The sequence below is a fragment of the Triturus cristatus genome, chromosome 6 (genome assembly GCF_964204655.1).
Source record: "Triturus cristatus chromosome 6, aTriCri1.1, whole genome shotgun sequence".
NCBI lineage: Eukaryota > Metazoa > Chordata > Amphibia > Caudata > Salamandridae > Triturus > Triturus cristatus.
In genome coordinates, this window is record NC_140589.1 from 1,908,645,794 (window position 1) to 1,908,663,705 (window position 17,912).

Here is a 17,912-nt window from a genome sequence, read left to right on the forward strand (position 1 = left end):
TAGATACTTTGGCCTCAGCCAAGTTTCTAAGCACATTTGACCTGACAGCTGGCTACTGGCAGATCAGACTAGCTGATGATGCAGAGCCAAAGACAGCATTTTCTACCCCTAGTGGGCACTATCAATATGTGGTAATGCCCTTTAGTTTGAAGAATGCATCCACCACTTTCCAAAGGTTGGTGAATCAAGTCCTTACAGGCCTGGAAGACTTTAGTGCAGCATATCTAGATGATATTGCTGTCATTAGCTCCACCTGGGAGGATCACCTGGTCCACATGAGGAATGTTTTTGAGGCCCTGCAAAAAGCAAGCCTAACTATCAAGGCTACTAAGTGCCAGATAGGGCAGAGTCAGGTTGTATACCTCGGCCACCTTGTAGGTGGAGGCCAGGTTCAACCATTACAGAGCAAAATCCAGACCATAATGGACTGGGTTGCTCCAACTACCCAGACTCAGGCGAGAGCCTTCTTAGGCCTGACTGGGTACTATAGGAGATTTGTCAAGGGGTATGGATCAATAGTGACACCCCTGAATGACTTAACTTCTAAAAAGATGACCCAAAATGTTCAGTGGACAGCTAGCTGTCAAAAGGCATTTGATGACCTGAAGCAGGCCATGTGTACTGCTCCCATTCTGCAGAGTCCTGACTACTCCAAGAAGTCCATTGTCCAAACAGATGCATCTGAATTGGGGGTAGGGGCTGTAGTGTCACAATTGAATGATGAAGGTCAGGATCAGCCAGTAGCTTTCATAAGCAGAAGGCTGACCCCTAGAGAGAAACGTTGGTCAGCCATTGAGAGGGAGGCCTTTGCTGTGGTTTGGGCTCTGGAGAAGTTGAGGCCATACTTGTTTGGTACTCACTTCCTTGTTCGGACAGACAATAAGCCCCTCTTATGGCTAAATCAAATGAAGGGTGAAACCCCCAAACTGCTTAGGTGGTCCATTTCCCTACAGGGGATCGACTTTACAGTGGAACATAGACCTGGGAGTTACCATGCCAATGCAGATGGACTCTCTAGGTATTTCCACTTAGAACATGAAGACTCAACTGGTTAAGGTTAGTTTAATATCCCTGCGTTTGGGGAGGGGGTTGTGAAGGAGAGTAGGATCTGCTTCACATGGGTAACCCCACTTTTTGCTGGTGTTTCACTGTTTTTCGACCTTAGTCTGGCTGTGGCCCTGCTAATCAGGACCCCAGCCTAGCTGCTTCCTCTCTAAAATGGTTTCCATGTACATTAGGTACATTTCTAATTGGTTTCTGGAGTGCCTTATAAGCCCCTAGTATATTGTATACTATGTACCTAGGGCATAGGTACCTCAGAGGCCTACCAGGGGCTGAAGCATGTATTATGCCACCCCTGGAAAGCACTCCAAAATGACACCACAGGTCTGCTACTGCAGCCTGGGTAAGGTGGTGCTTGCAACCCTTACAGTGGTATAGGCTACCTATATCACTACCATTGCACACACATATAAAACCTATAAGTCACTCCTATGGCAGACCTTAACAATCCTGAAGGCAGAGTGCTTGGTTTTTATGTGAGAGGGTGCCCTTGCATGAGAAGAGCCCCTCTGCAGTGTTCAGGGTACCTCCTCTGATGCTGTTGGTGGTGCAGCCTGACCATATACTCTTAAGTGCATTAAAACCTCGCGGTAAATGCTAACTTTGGGTTGGCTGAACGGAAACATGTCGTGTTTGGTGTCAAACGCTTTGGAATACTACACCCCCCCCCCCGCCAGTTCTGGCAGCGGGGGTAGCACTCCACCCTTCTATAGGGAGAGAGATGTTCACACTGGTCTAACTAGGACTTTCTAGAACCCTGGCATCACAAAATGGATGCGTCTGCCACAGACACGGGTGTGGCCTCCTGCTGCTGACCGAAACTCCAGCAGGGGAGGCCTGGACAATAGGTTTCCTGTCCCAGGGAGGTGTAAGCACCTCCCCAGACAGGCAGATGTGTATTGGGGCTGGGCGGGAGCACTCTCTGGTGCTTTGAAGTCCTGCACTGGGGGCACACTTGGTGTCCCTGTGCATAGTCCAGTTCAAACCGGTTTCAGGGGCTACCTGCCCCTGCTGTGGCGCGAAACTGGACAAAGGAAATGGCTGTAACCACCCCTCTTTCCAAACCCTCCCATGGGTGGGTCCCTAGAGTATGTCCAACCCCCAAACTTAGTATAAGTATGGGAACCCAGTCCTTGCGACTTTAGATTACCCTGGATGAAACTCTGCAACATATATCCTGGACCTTCGACTTTCTATTTTGACTAGAAGATGGAAGAAATCTCCCTTGGGGTCAAGGAATGACTCCCCTGCTTGGCTGGCACCAAAGAAGCAAATGTCCAGTCTGCAATTTCGAAGCTCCCGTTGGACGCCAAAGTCTCTGCATCACCAGAGGTGGATTTCCTGACTTCCTTGAGGCTACCCTGAGTTCACAGCAAAGCTGAGGCCCGTGGCTATCGTGGGTGATGAGGAACCATGACCCCTGGGCACCGCATACTATTGCTGGTACATCGACATCCTGTTTATCCTTGAAGTTCTGCTTTGGGCTTCGAGTAGCCCCACCTTTGAGCACTGACTGCACCAAAGATCTCTAGCCTCCACTCCACGAGTGACCAGTGGGCCGGGTTCCAGTGCGCCCGCTCGGGGCTCCTTCGCGATCGCTAGCCCGTTGGCTAGTGGGTCCCCACGAATGCAACTCCTCTTCTGCTTGGGCTTTCCTGGTTGCTCCAGACGTGCCCCAACTTAACCCTCACTGGGTGAGTCCCTCAGACCTTGCTGGTCTGCACCGACGAGACTTGCCGTTGCCAAGGCTTGTTGGGTCCATTCTGGTAGCTGACACCGCAGCACTTGACAGACTTCGTGGGACAGCTCAAAACCAGCTCGTGGACTTTGTCGACGCCTCCTGGACCTCGTGACTGAAGAGTCAAGACACCCGTCAACTCACCTGAAGCACCCGACATCTGTGGGCATTGGTTCATCCTGCCCCTGGTCACTGGAAAGTGACCCAGACTCTGTCCCCTCTGCTTTCAGGTTCCTTCCATCCGAGATCCAGGCTTGGATCGCTTCGGACACTTCTCCTCTTCACGGCAGCAGCACTTCTTCGACAGCTTCCATTGAAATCGCCGACGCGACCCGACACCAAAAGACACCTATGCACCCGGCTTCCCTGGGTGAGGTAACACGAGTACTCCGGTGCTCCCGTGGGTGATAGCCCTAGAACTTCCTAAGTCCAAAGGATTTGGTCCTGACTCGATTCTAAGTGTTCCTAATCTTTACATTTCCAACCGCGACATTGCCCATAGAAGCTAATGGGAACCCGCGGTTGTGTTTACACACTGCATACAGTCCCCGTGGGTCCCCTGTGTCACTACCTTGGGTAGTTCCTTGGGTTTCCAGCGATTCTACAGGCTCTAGGCCTTGTGTCTAGTTCAGTCGTGGTTCTTATACCACTTTATTGGTATATGGTTTGGTACGCCCCTAGGGCCTAAACGTGAATTTGTGCTATTACTGTTGATTGCTAACTTGTAATTTAAGTACTTTGAACTCCAGTCTCATAAAGAGACTAGAGGGGTGTGTTTTATCTTACATACATATATTTTATCATCATCATCATCATAAAAATCTTTATTCGATTGTTACATCATGAAAGATACACTATATCAGAGATAAAAAGGATTTTAAGAAGTTCAAATACTAATACAGCTGTTAAAATATGATTAAATCAACATAGTGATCTTTTTCATGCTTCATAAAACAGATAAGAGGAAAATAAAATAAAAGCTTAATTAAAAAAAAAACTAGGTATCTAAAATAGGGAGTACTGAAGTAACAGCCCGCTTCACAGTAGATCTACGTATAGCCCATGACCAGCTCAAAAATTTAGCCATCGCAATGGCTATGTCCTCTCGCGTATTAGTTCTAAGAATACGCAGCGCTGTCTGATGAGATCCAGTTCCTAGATTTGAACAGATAGGCTTAAGCCATTTATACCTGGGGTAGGCAAAAGCAGGGCACGCAAACAGAACATGTGCTATTGACTCATCCTGTGTTAAGCATGTAGGGCAAAACCTATCATGTCCAACCTTCCATTTGCTTGTAAAGGAATTAAGAGGTAAAGACCCCACTCTAAATTGATGATATAACTTGCGATCATCAGGTCTGGAAATAAAATTCCAGTATGGTTCAAAGCTGCTTATATACCTATGATCCATAAAGAGACCAGACAGGGAGCTACTGTTTACCCCTAACCTTATTTTCCTAAACCTGGATTCCCAGTATAGGGCTTTGAAGTCCATTTTATTAGGGAATTGGTTACTCCTCGGATCAGACCAAAGGTGGTCCAGACCCATATCATGCAAACCACTTTTAACATATTGGAGCCAGGCTATACTCCTAAGCTTGTCTAGATCTTTGATATACCAGATTGCATTAGCATATGTGAGTAGTTCGGGAGTGGACCACAATCTTCTCCAATAGGAGAGGGGTCTAAACCCAGCATCTTCATCCAACGCCCTACAGCCCAGATCTAACAGTAGGGGATGGATAGGTGTTGACTGAGGAAGACTAGTCAATGAGCGCAGAAACTTGTTTTGGGCTTTGACTAGATGGGAAAGATTGTCATAGCCCCATATCTCAGCCCCATAGATAACTGACGCTCTTATTTTCCCTTTATACAGGGCAATAGCGGGCCCCACCGGTTTAGTGTGTGAGGCTTTATGTTTTTTCAGTAGGGCACCAGCTAGTTGGTTGTGTTTAAGAACAAGTAGATCTATTTGGGGCTTCCAACTCAGCCTGCGGCTCATGGTGATCCCCAGGTAAGTAAACGTGTCTGTTTGTACCAAGGGAATATTATTCATTGACAGATTGCTCTTAATATTTTTACTTTTGTACATCACCATATATTTAGTCTTGTCAACATTGATGGCCAGATTATGGTTGTTGCAAAAGACCAGAACTCTGTCTAGGGCCCTCTGCAGACCAGATTGTGTTTTGGAAATAATAAGCGTGTCGTCTGCAAACATAAGTAGTGGGACCTTAGAGCCATCCAGTGAGGGAGCGTCGGTTGGATGGTTTGCAAAATAAGAGATAACCCTGTTAATAAACAGAGAAAACAGGGTCGGTGCTAGGACACACCCTTGCCTAACACCCCTATTGACGGGAAATTTATCAGTAAGCTCACCCTGTTGTCCCCATCTGACCTGTGCAAAGTTAGAGGTGTGAAGTCTAACAATAAACGACAAAAGTGCCAGAGGCATACCAGCCTCCTTAAGAGAGTCCCACAGCTTACTACGGGGGACTAAATCAAAAGCAGATTTCAAATCAACAAAAGCTGCAAACAAGGTGCCCCCCGTCAAAATGACCGTTTTCCAATAAATCATTTAAAATCTAAAAACCTGGTCAATTGTACTAACATGGGCCCGAAACCCAGCTTGGTATATAGATAAGGCCTGAGACTCATCAATCCATTCATTGATCCTAAGTAAAATAATCCGAGCCACGATTTTTTGAAGAGAATCGATTAAGCTGATGGGTCTATAGTTGGAGGGGCTAGAACGGTCTCCCTTTTTAAAAATAGGTATAATTTCAGCACCGAGCCAGGAGACAGGCAGGGGAGCACCCCTGGCCAGGGCGTTTACCAAGAAAAGAATATAAGTGGCCCAGTTTTTTTAATCAAATTTAAAAAGGTCAGTGGGGATACAGTCCGGGCCGTTTGCCCGGCCTGCCGGTGCTGCTTCAATGGCTGTCTCAATCTCCACCAGACCAAAGGTTAATACCTCCGTGGTATCGATGTAATAAAAATCAGACACAGAGGATAAGGGGCAAGTGAACTGGGCTTGAAAGTGGGAAACCCATTTGTCTGGAGGGACATTGTTATGGGGAATAGACTCTGACACCCCACTTCCCCATTTAATTAAATACCAGAATCTCTGCCAGTTCTTCTCTTCTGAAGCTTTAGTTAGATCCTCCCATCTTTCCTTATCAAATCTCTCTTTAGCCTTCAGAAGCACCCTTTTATATGATGCCCTGGCTGCTTTAATAGCCTGAATATCATTAGTTTTAATTGCGGAGGAAAGATTTCAGACTATCAAAGAGAGCCTCGTGCTCTCCTTTTAAACATAGAGGAGGATCTTCTAAATGATTAAAAACTGAAAGTGTCAGGAGAGTGTCCTCTAAGGATTTTCGGAGCAGATTTTGAGTTCTTAAATTGTCAGATACGTTGTCCCACTTCAATCGTCGGAGGTCATTTGATACCTTGATTTCACCCCCCATCATTGCCCTAGGGGGGCCAGTACACACTGGAAGCTTAGTTATTAGTTGCATGGATAGGGGATCGTGATCACTTTCTGGTCTGTGGGTCACTGCCATGTCCAGCACGATGGGCCATAAGTCCAAGCTGACAAAGATATAATCAATCCTGCTGCCACTCTTCCCATTGGAAAAAGTGTTACTACCGTTGGTGTCTGATGGTGTGCTCCCATTTGCGGCTCTCAAGCCCCACCACAAGGAAAAGCTTTTTAATTGAAGGGCCGCCTCAGTCCACTTTATAATAGGAGCAAGGGACAGCGATGGAACACCCCAATTACTGTCCTCATCAAGGCTAAGGTTGCCATCTTCGGTCCCTAATGGCTCGAAGGTGCAATTAAAATCACCTGCGATTACCAGCGATTTGGGGCTTTCAAACCCATCAATGAGGGTGTCCAAAGACTGAATAGTTGGAGAAGATCTCCCCCCGCAAGACCTCTTGAATAGATATTAATTAAGGTGAATGCTAGTTCACAATCCCATTTAACTTTTAGAGCCAGAATGTCATCGTTATCCGAAGATATTTCCTTAATGTGACACGAAGAATGTTGCCTGACCCAAATTAGAAGTCCGCCACTGGGTCGCCCTTTCCCTTTAGTGGTAGCCACTTTCCCATACGCCAGGTAACCCGGTCGATGGATAATAGATATTTGAAATATATACCTGGTGTGGTTGTCCTTTCATATGGTCATTCAAGAGATTATAAACTGGTAAAACAAGCTGCTTTACATTCCTTCAAGACTTAGCCCGAAGGCTGCCCTCCATAGGTGACCTAGGATAGCTTTCAATAAAGGTTGTCTTTAACCTATCACCATAAGGGGTTGTTTGGACTGATACAAGGCGCACAATATAATTAGTGGACAGCTTATATCAGTCCAACTTCTCACAATTGGGAATGTACCATGACCCAGTAATGCAGAGTTCGGATGACTATTGGCTTTGGACTTGATGAGTTCGAACAGTTTTTTAGGACGTTTTTTTGCTTGGTCTAACTGAGTTCTGAAAATGTGGCCTTCGAGCATCTGATGCGTTTATTATAGGAGCTTCTCAGGGATCTTAGGTGGTACAGATGATCAAGGGATGAATTGGACCTCCACAGCCTTTCAGCAAGTCTTAGGTTTCTCCTTTCTGAATTAAGACTATCAGTAAACCATGGTTTGGAGGGGATTCTTTTGAGCTGTAGTGGGTCGACAGAGTCTAGGACATTCAGCATTGCATGGTTATAATGGGCTGTAAGTTCGTGGACATCCGACATGTTCGGTGGTGAGGGCAGGATGTTATCACAGAGAGCAGTCAGATCACGCGTGTTGACATTCCATAGCCATCTTTTCAACTATTTTGGGTTCTTGGGCTGATATGGAAAGTGATGCAATAGTGATCTGTTGTGAGAAGTTGGCCTGGCATATGCCGGTCACTAGTTATAGTGGCCACCTTGCACCAGTCCAATTTGACTCTTATGGTAGATAGGTTTAAGACAACCTTTTAAAGAAAGCTATCCTAGTGGTAGCTGTGGAGAGCAGCCTTCAGGCTAAGTCTCTGAGGAATGTAAAGCAGCTTGTTTTACCTTATAATCTCTTGAATTACCAATTGAAAGGACACCACACAGGTATATATATCAAATATTTAGAAAACAAGGATTAACGGCGGACTCCAAATGCCGCACCTCCTTACTATGTTCCCATAAGGTGTAGTTAGTAATATAGTTGTAGTTGGTGTGCACAAGACTGCTCCTGCATCCGCTGTTAAGGGATGCAAACTGCCAAGCAGATCGACAAAGTTTGAAGAAAATCAGAGCGGTGCACTACCAGATTGTTATTTTATGTCACACCAAGTGGTCAGTTTTCTTTCAATGGAAAAAGTATTTATTATGATGATCCAACAGAAATGTAAGGACAGTCTCAGCCAACGCGTTTCGTTCAGAAATTGAACTTCGTCAGGGCTGAAAAAGTATGAAAGAGCATAACATAAATATAAAAACGTTGAAACAAACACAGGACCAACAGAAAAAGAAATTACAAATCTATGCATACACAATTACATATATAAATAAAATAACAATTATGACAAATGTCTAACTTCACACTAGACAGTACATACAAACACATATATTTGAACATCCCATGTGAACATACTATTGTATGTCACCATTTCAATAAGGCATAGGTATGCCCACATTCACAAAGGAATATATATCCAAAGACTCCTTGGTCTGTACAAAACATGTGAAACCTAAGTAAACCTATATCAATACAAAGAAAAAATAAAAGATAAAACCAGCCAGAGCGGAGGAAAAGCTGTTACCCTATGCATTAGATGTATTAAACCACCCAGTCTAGATCTTGGTCATATGTATATATGCATTCCTCCAAGGTAACTAGCTTAAAAACAGAGACCTAAAAACATGTGCATTATTACAATTGATAAATCAACAAGTACGTAGGTAAGGCCCAAAACAAAATCGGTTCTAATATATCATATTTCAAGGTCGAGATATTGTATCATTTTTGGCCGATCTCGCTATGTATGTTTTGGTATATGCCAGCTATGTATGCTAAAATAGCAGACTATATGAATAAGCCCAATATGATACACAGGTCAAAGGCAAGTTGTAAATGAAAAAAAACTATAGTAACACATACCATGCGTGAGAATGGATGTTCACTCCACAGTGGATACTTTCTCTCTGGCGTTCTTAGGCTGCCGGGAGTTCTCTCTAAGTTGCAGGACATATGTGTGAACTGTCCCATTGATTGAATCTCTTCTGCCTCTTCTCACTTGACAGAATCATTTATGGTGCCCTTATCAAGGAGGCATTTATGTCAAACGAAGTAATTTGGAATCGCTACGTTAGCAATATTGGCTCCTCTCGAGACTGACTCACAACAAGTCGCGATTGGAAGTTAAGAGTTTTAGGGCACTTCGAAGGAGACTACAAGCAAGTTACTTACAGGGTAAGTAGTTCTAGAGCCAACACCCACAAGAGTACCATAGTGCTGGAGTTACCTCACCCAGGGAAGCCGGGTGCAAAGGTGTCTTTTGGTGTCGGGTCGCTGCATCGTTTTCAATGGGGCCAAATTAAGACATGCTACATGTGAAGAAAGAAGAAGTGTCCTGTGGAATCCAAGCCTGGATTCAGAAGAAGGAAGACCTGAAAGCAGAGGGGACAATGTTCAAAGTCACTTGGCAGTGACCCGAGGCAAGGAAGATGAATGCCCACAGTCGTCGGGTGTTTTCAGATAGTTCACGGGTGTCTTGACTCTTCAGCCACGAGGTCCAGGAGGCGTCGATGATGACCAGGAGCTGGATTTGGCATGTACCACAAAGTCTGCAGCTTACTGCGGTGTCGGTGACCAGATTGGAGCCAACAAGCCTTGGTAACAGCAAGTCGCGTGGAAAGGACAAAAAGTCAGCGGTGCAGACCAGCAAGGTCTGGGGGACTCTCCCAGCAAGGGTAAGTCAGGGCAGGCCTGGAGCAACCAGGGAAGCCCTTTGAAATTGTAGGAAAGTCTTCAGGGGACCCACAAGCCAGCCGGCAAGGGATCGCGAAGACGCCTATGGAGGATCCACTCAACAGGGGCCCACGGTCACTCGGGACGGGGTAGGCCTCTGATCTTTGGAGGGATCCCTGCTAAAGGCTTGGACCACACGGGGCCCAAAGCACAGGATCGTAGAACGTCGTGAAAGGGTTGCACTAAAAAATAGTGCACGGTACCCAGGGATTGCTGTTTCTCGTCACTCACGGGGTCCACTTGCCTCGGCGTCGCTGCGGACTCACAATGGCCTTGGAGAAGTCAGGAAATTTTCTTCCTGGGCTGCAGGGACTTTGGGCTCTGGCGAGAGCGGTGGAGTTTGCGACCGTGGATTGCAGTTTTCGGTGCCTGCCAAGCAGGGGAGTCACTCCTTAACTCCAAGGGAGATTCTTCAGTCTTCCAGGAGTAGTGGAATGTCGAAGTACTGGGATTCTTCTTCAGAGCGTCGTCCAGGGGTATCTAGTTTGAAATGGCAAGGGTTCCCTAACTTATACTGGAAGGAAGGGAGGGACTAGCTCTATGACCCCACTTATGGGAGGATCAGGGGAGTGGGTGGCTACACCCACTTCCCTTTGTCCAGTTTCACGCCAGAGCAGGGGCAGGTAACCCCTGAGCCGGTTTGAACTGGTGTATGCACAGAGGAGCCTACTGCTCCCCCAGTGCAGGACTTCAAAGCACTCTAGGAGTGCACCCACCCAGCCCTAATACACTAAACCCTGTCTGGGAGGTGGTCACACCTCCCTGTGACAGGATACCTAATGTTGGGCTTACTCCACTGCGAGTTTCGGTCATCAGCAGGAGGGCAGCCCAGTGTCTGTGACTGGTGGCATCCATTTTGTGATGCCAGGGCTCTTCAGGATTCTACCGCGTTTCCACAGTAGTTACATGTCTATCCCTCTAGAACGGTGGGATCATACTGGTGTGGGGGTATGATTCCAAAGCATTTGACACCAAACACGACATGTTTTGCTGCAGCCATTCCAAAGTTAGCATTTACCTTGAGGTTATAATGCACTTAAGAGTATATGGCTTGACTGCATTCCCAAACAGCCCCAGAGAATGGACTCTGAGGGCTGCAGAGGGGCCCTGCTCAGGCAGAGGCACCCCCTCACATGGAAACCAAGCACCCTGCCCTCAGGATTGATAGGGCCTGCCTTAGGGGTGACTGATGGGTTTAAATTGTCAGGTTTCATCGGCCCCATTACCTTCTGTTGTTCCCTGCGTGTCTGATAAGTCCGTATTCATGCTGAGCAACATCCTCACTTCCGGTATGGCCAGTTGCGGTCTAGTCGTTTCCCGGAGACGCCAGGGCGTCACCAGCGCTTCCGGGGGAATCCGCTTATCAGCGACTGCGATTCCCCCGGTCGGCACTTCGGATTATCGTACCTGCCTCCAACGCATTGGAGATTCCTGAGACCACGGAGTTCCGAGTTAGAGGGTAGCCTTGCCCCTTCCCTCTCCACTCGGCGATTGCCAAGCCTTGCTACCGCGCCTGAAGCGCGTCTGAACCTTGCTGGCGCGCTGAAGCGCGTTTGAACTCGCTAACCGCGCTCAAGCGCGCCGGAACCTTGCCACCGCACCTGAAGCGCCATTGAACTTGTTATCGCGCTGAAGCGCGTTGGAATCTGTTACCGTGCCTGAAGCGCGTCGGAGCCTTGCCACCGCGCCTGAAGCGCCATTGAACTTGTTATCGCTCTGAAGCGCGTTGGAATCTGTTACCGCGCCAGAAGCGTGTCGGAACCTTGCCACCGCGCCTGAAGCGCAATTGACCTTGTTATCACGCTGGAGCGCGTTGGAACCTGCTATCGCGCCTGAAGCGCGTTTAAACTTGCTACCGCGCCCAGAGCACATTTGCTATCACACATGGAGCGCGTTGGAACTTCCTGATCGCACTGAGCGCGTTTTACCTGGCTATCACGCTAACACACATTCGGACCTTCTGGATAGGTCAAGGGAGGTGAGTGTCGTTCCGCATGAGTGCATGGTTTGAATGAACCCGGTTTGCTATGCCATGGTAACCCTTTGCTTTGTCTTCCTGTGCAGTTGGGGTTCCCGGTCCACCCCCACAGAGGGAAGTTCACCAATCCTCGCAACACCACCCAGACCTTCTTGGCTACCATCCCTGCTTCCATCCTTGTCCTAGTTTGTAAAACATCCAGAGTGGGATAGGGTGGGAGTGGGGGCGTTAGCTCCTGCCGTCTCCGCGAGATTTCTCTACTCGTACCAGGTAACTTGTGGGGAACCGGACAGAATCCTAAGCCCACGTAATACCATCTCGCCCAGACGGCATGAGCGACACCGAGATCACGTTGCAAGACATAGCAGCTATGCTTGCAAACATTCAGGCAGAAAACCTTAGCCTGCGGCACGACATAACGACTTTACAAAGTCAAGTAGCAGCCGGGGGAGCTAATCCCTGGGGTCCTGCCCCTTCTCCTAGGGTGAGGCAAGAAGGGTTGATACGACCACCCGTTTTCAACTTTGATGGCACCTCCTCTCAGGTCCAAACCGATAGTGCCATACGAGTCATAGCACCCCATCCCGTTCACTTAGCCCCTCCTGAACGCTTCTATGGGGACAGTACCAAGTACAGCATCTTTCTTCATCAATGCCACCTGCACTTCATGGCCAGAGCAACGGCCTTCCCAGACGACGTGTCCAAAGTCGCATTTATTCTTTCCTATATGGGAGGCGATGCCGCACAATGGTCCGTTCCCCTGGTGGACAACGATGATCCCATGCTGTACAACCTGCCCGTGTTCAAAGAATCTCTGAGGCGCATGTTTGCCCGTCACACATTCGTCCAAGCCGCAGACAACGAACTGCTTAATTTAAAACAGGGCAACACGGATCTGCTCCATTACGTTACAACCTTCAGCAGGTTGGTCATCGAAGCATGCTGGCCCGAGAGCAAAAAGGTGTCCGTATTTTACAGAGGCCTGCGTGACGACATAAAGGATTTAATCTCCCAAATACCCGATCCACCGGAAGAAATAGGACCTTTCATGGACCTGGTAGTGAAGGTTTGAAGGTTAACTACAGACTACAAGAGCGTAGAAACGAGAGGACCAAAGGAGGCGACAATCGATTCCTCTCCTATAAGGAGAAACCCAAGGACGAGCCAAAACCTTCCGGCGATGCGCCCGAACCTATGCAAATAGGCAGCATTCGTGGTCCTCTTACCAACGAGGAGCGGGAAAAAAGAAGGAGACAGAATCAGTGCCTGTATTGCGGAAAAAACGGACACTTTGTGAGAGAATGTCCAGTGAAGCCGCCCCGGACAAGAGGGAGGAGACCGTTTGCATTGCCTGTGTCTAAACCGGAAACTGCGGGAAACGGGGAAACCCAGTAGGTGATGGGGTCGGTCTACTGGGTTCCTCATCATGCAAGTTGACGACCCCTGCCTCCTTCGGTGGCAACCGCCATCTGGGTCTGGATACAGTCCTGCGAGCCGAGACAGGGCAAACCTGGCCGGTGACCGCCCTTCTTGATTCGGGTGCCACAGGCAACTTCATCGATACCCAATTCGTTCAGCAATTGGGAATCCCTATATCACCGAAAACCCGGCCCGAACCCGTAAAGGCAGTGGATGGGACTTATCTCACCTCAGGTCCTATACGGTACCAAACTGAAAACCTATGTATGACATTTGTGAACACCCATACGGAGACTATTGTCTTTGATGTAATTGACGCACCCCAGTTCAAGGTCATATTGGGCCTACCATGGTTGGTACGTCATAACCCGTGTATAGACTGGGAATCCAGAACCCTGGTCTTGGATTCATCCTATTATAACACTTCTTGTTATGAAACCACCGGCTCTTCGGATACACATACCATACAGGGTCATACCCTATCCGTAACCGGAATATGCGGAACCATGATGGACAAGGTACCGGAAGAGTACCAGGACTTAGCGATGGTATTCGATAAGAAGGGTGCCAACACCCTTCCTCCCCACCGCCCATTCGACTGCAGGATAGATCTGATTCCGGGTTCCACGCTTCCCTGCAGCAGGATATATTCGCTCACTGAAAAGGAAAACGAGCATCTCCGCTCCTATTTGGACGAATATCTCAGGAACGGGTTCATTCGCCATTCCAGGTCTCCTGTGTCTTCACCCCCTTTTTTTGTAGCTAAGAAAGAAGGGGACCTCAGGGCATGCATTGACTTCAGCGCAATGAACGCCATCACCATAAAAAATAGGTACCCTCTACCACTGATTTCCAATCTGCTTGACCAGGTGAAGAACGCAACCATATTTACCAAACTGGATCTAAGTCAGAGTCCGGAAGGGTGACGAATGGAAAACAGCGTTCCGGACCAAATACGGTCTCTATGAGTACCAGGTCATGCCTTTCGGACTCTGCAATGCCCCCGCGGCGTTCCAGTATTTCATCGATGAAGCCTTGAGGGATTATCTCGATATATTCTGTATTGCATATATAGACGACATATTGATCTATTCACGTACCCTGACAGAGCACGTACAACACGTACGCACGATTCTCCGACAATTGGAGTGGCATGGGCTATACGTCAAGCTGGAAAAAAGTATATTTCATACGCAGGCCGTGGAATTCCTAGGGCACATCATTACTCCAGCTGGTATCCAAATGGACCACAAGAAGGTGGACGCCGTTTTACAATGGCCATCCCCCACGTCAACGAAACACATACAGAGGTTTTTGGGGTTCGCCAATTATTATTGCCGCTTTGTCGGGGGCTTCTTCAGGATTGTCACGCCCATCACTCGCTTGCTTCGAAAAGGGGTTCCCTTCTGCTGGAATGACGCAGCCGAGCACGCCTTTCAGGAATTGAAACAAAAATTCACCACAGCTCCCATCCTGAGGCATCCCGACCCCGACCAACCGTTTATTGTCGAAGCCGACGCATCACAAGACGCTCTGGGGGGTGTGTTGTCACAGAAGGACGCTAAGTCAGGACTATTGCACCCGGTTTCTTTCTATTCCAAAAAGCTCATGCCCGCCGAACGCAACTACACCATCTCTGACCGAGAGTTGTTGGCCATCAAGAAGGCGTTTGAGGAGTGGTGCCATTATCTGAAAGTCGCCAAACACCCGGTATCGATTTACTCGGATCACCGGAATCTTCAGTTTCTTCGCTCAGCCCGTGCCCTAACATCCAGACAGCTACTATTGACTCTGTTTTTCAATGAGTATAATTTTCGTATCACATACCGGCCAGGAAAAGAAAACGCCAAGGCCGATGCACTATCCCGCCTGGAAGATTCCAGTGATTCTGTGTGTGTTTCTGAGCCCTTACCCGTTATTCCCTAACACTGTTTTCAGGGCGTGGTATGGTCTTCCGCATTCCTCTCCCTCCTTCATGACAATCTTGTACAGATGGATCCATCCGACGCAGCGACTAAGTACAAGGGTGTCACATCACAGAACGGGTTCTTATACAAGGAGGACAAGTATTTTCTTCCCCTGGCAAAACACCAACAACAGGCCCTGTCCATGTGTCACGATCATGCTCTCTCCAACCATCCGGGCTACCATAAAACCGTGGACCTCCTACAGAGGCACTTTTGGTGGCCAACACTGGAAGAAGACACCAAAAACCATATTGCGCGCTGTGCCTTGTGTGCCCAGGGCAAGAACACGACTGGACCGTCAGTGTGTCTTCTTCATCCCATCCCAGTCCCCCCTCATCCATGGCATACCATCTCCATGGACTACGTAGTGGAACTACCGGCCACCTCTTTGGGGTATACCACCATTCTTACCATTGTGGATCACCTCACTAAAATGGCTCATTTCGTCCCCCTGAAGAAGCTACCTTCGGCAGCCGAGCTGGCGATTATATTTCTGCAGAACGTGGTTCGGTTACATGGCATACCGTCAGCGGTGATAACAGACCGGGGGGCGCAGTTCGTGTCTCGTTTTTGGACCGAGGTGTGCACTGCCATGGATGTGGACGTTCGTTTGTCGTCTGCATATCATCCGCAGACTGACGGCCAAGCCGAGAGGACCAACCATACTATGGAGCAGTACCTACGTTGTTTACTTTTGACCACCGACAAAGAATGGGGAGAAGTGCTCTGGTTAGTAGAATTTGCTTACAACAACAACAAGCATTCTGCCATTGGCATGTCCCCCTTCTTTTGCCTACAGGGCACGCATCCAAGAATCATGCCATGGGAAGCACCACATACCAGTCCGATACCCACGGTTCAAGCATACCATGCCAAACTCTGCACCCTCTGGCAACAAGCCCGGTTTGAATTAGCTAAGACCAAGGAGTACTACAAGCAGCATGCAGACCTCGGCAGGCAGCAGGAACCCGACTACAAGAAAGGAGATAGGGTATGGCTTTCCATCCACCACCTCAATGTCCACGGGTCCAAGAAACTGTTACCCCGTTTCGTCGGTCCGTATGTGATTGGGAAGGTGATCAACCGTGTTGCCATGAGACTCGTGCTGCCTCCTCGGATGAAGATGCACCCCGTCTTCCATGTCTCCCTTCTCCGCCCTGTCCACCATGACTGCAGTGGGTCCTCCCCTCCAGCCCCTGTTCTAAGGGATGACCACCTTGAATATGAAGTCAGGGCTATTCTAGGGTCCCGTCGTACCAGGGGGCGGCTGTTTTACCTAGTGGATTGGAAGGGTTATGGCCCGGAGGAGAGGTCCTGGGAACCCCTGTCGCATGTTCGACATGCGCCCCGGTTGGTCCGAGCCTTCCATGTCCGGAATCCACTTAGTCCTCGCCCTGCGACCCCTGTGTGAGTCCGTTGTGAGGGCGGGGGTCTTTTCTTGGGTGGGGGTGCTGTCAGGTTTCATCGGCCCCATTACCTTCTGTTGTTCCCTGCGTGTCTGATAAGTCCGTATTCATGCTGAGCGACATCCTCACTTCCGGTTTGGCCAGTTGCGGTCTAGTCATTTCCCGGAGACGCCAGGGCGTCACCAGCGCTTCCGGGGGAATCCGCTTATCAGCGACTGCGATTCCCCCGGTCGGCGCTTCGGATTATCGTACCTGCCTCCAACGCATTGGAGATTCCTGAGACCACGGAGTTCCGAGTTAGAGGTTAGCCTTGCCCCTTCCCTCTCCACTCGGCGATTGCCAAGCCTTGCTACCGCGCCTGAAGCGCGTCTGAACCTTGCCGTCGCGCTGAAGCGCATTTGAACCTTGCTGACGCGCGTTTGAACTCGCTAACCGCGCTCAAGTGTGCCGGAACCTTGCCACCGCGCCTGAAGCGCCATTGAACTTGTTATCGCGCTGAAGTGCGTTGGAATCTGTTACCGCGCCTGAAGCACATCGGAGCCTTGCCACCGCGCCTGAAGCGCCATTGAACTTGTTATCGCGCTGAAGCGCGTTGGAATCTGTTTCCACGCCTGAAGCGCGTCAGAACCTTGCCACCGCGCCTGAAGCGCAATTGACCTTGTTATCGCGCTGGAGCGTGTTGGAACCTGCTATCGCGCCTGAAGCGCGTTGGAACTTGCTACCGCGCCCAGAGCGCATTTGCTATCACGCCTGGAGTGCGTTGGAACTTGCTGATTGCACTGAGCGCGTTTTACCTGGCTATCACGCTAACACACATTCGGACCTTCTGGATAGGTCAAGGGAGGTGAGTGTCGTTCCGCATGAGTGCATGGTTTGAATGAACCCGGTTTGCTATGCCGTGGTAACCCTTTGCTTTGTCTTCCTGTGCAGTTGGGGTTCCCGGTCCGCCCCCACAGAGGGAAGTTCACCAATCCTCGCAACACCACCCAGACCTTCTTGGCTACCATCCCTGCTTCCATCCTTTTCCTAGTTTGTAAAACATCCAGAGTGGGATAGGGTGGGAGTGGGGGCGTTAGCTCCTGCCGTCTCCGCGAGATTTCTCCACTCGTACCAGGTAACTTGTGGGGAACCGGACATAAATGTGTGTGCAGGAGAGATATAGGGAACCTATATCCCAGTGAGGAGTGTTAGCACCACCTCACCCAGGCTGCAGTAGCAAGCCTGTGGTGTCAGTTTTAGTCTGCTTCCCAGGGGTGGCATAATACATGCTTCAGCCCCTGGTAGGCCTGTGAAGTACCTATGCCCTTGGTACCTAAGGTACCGTATACTA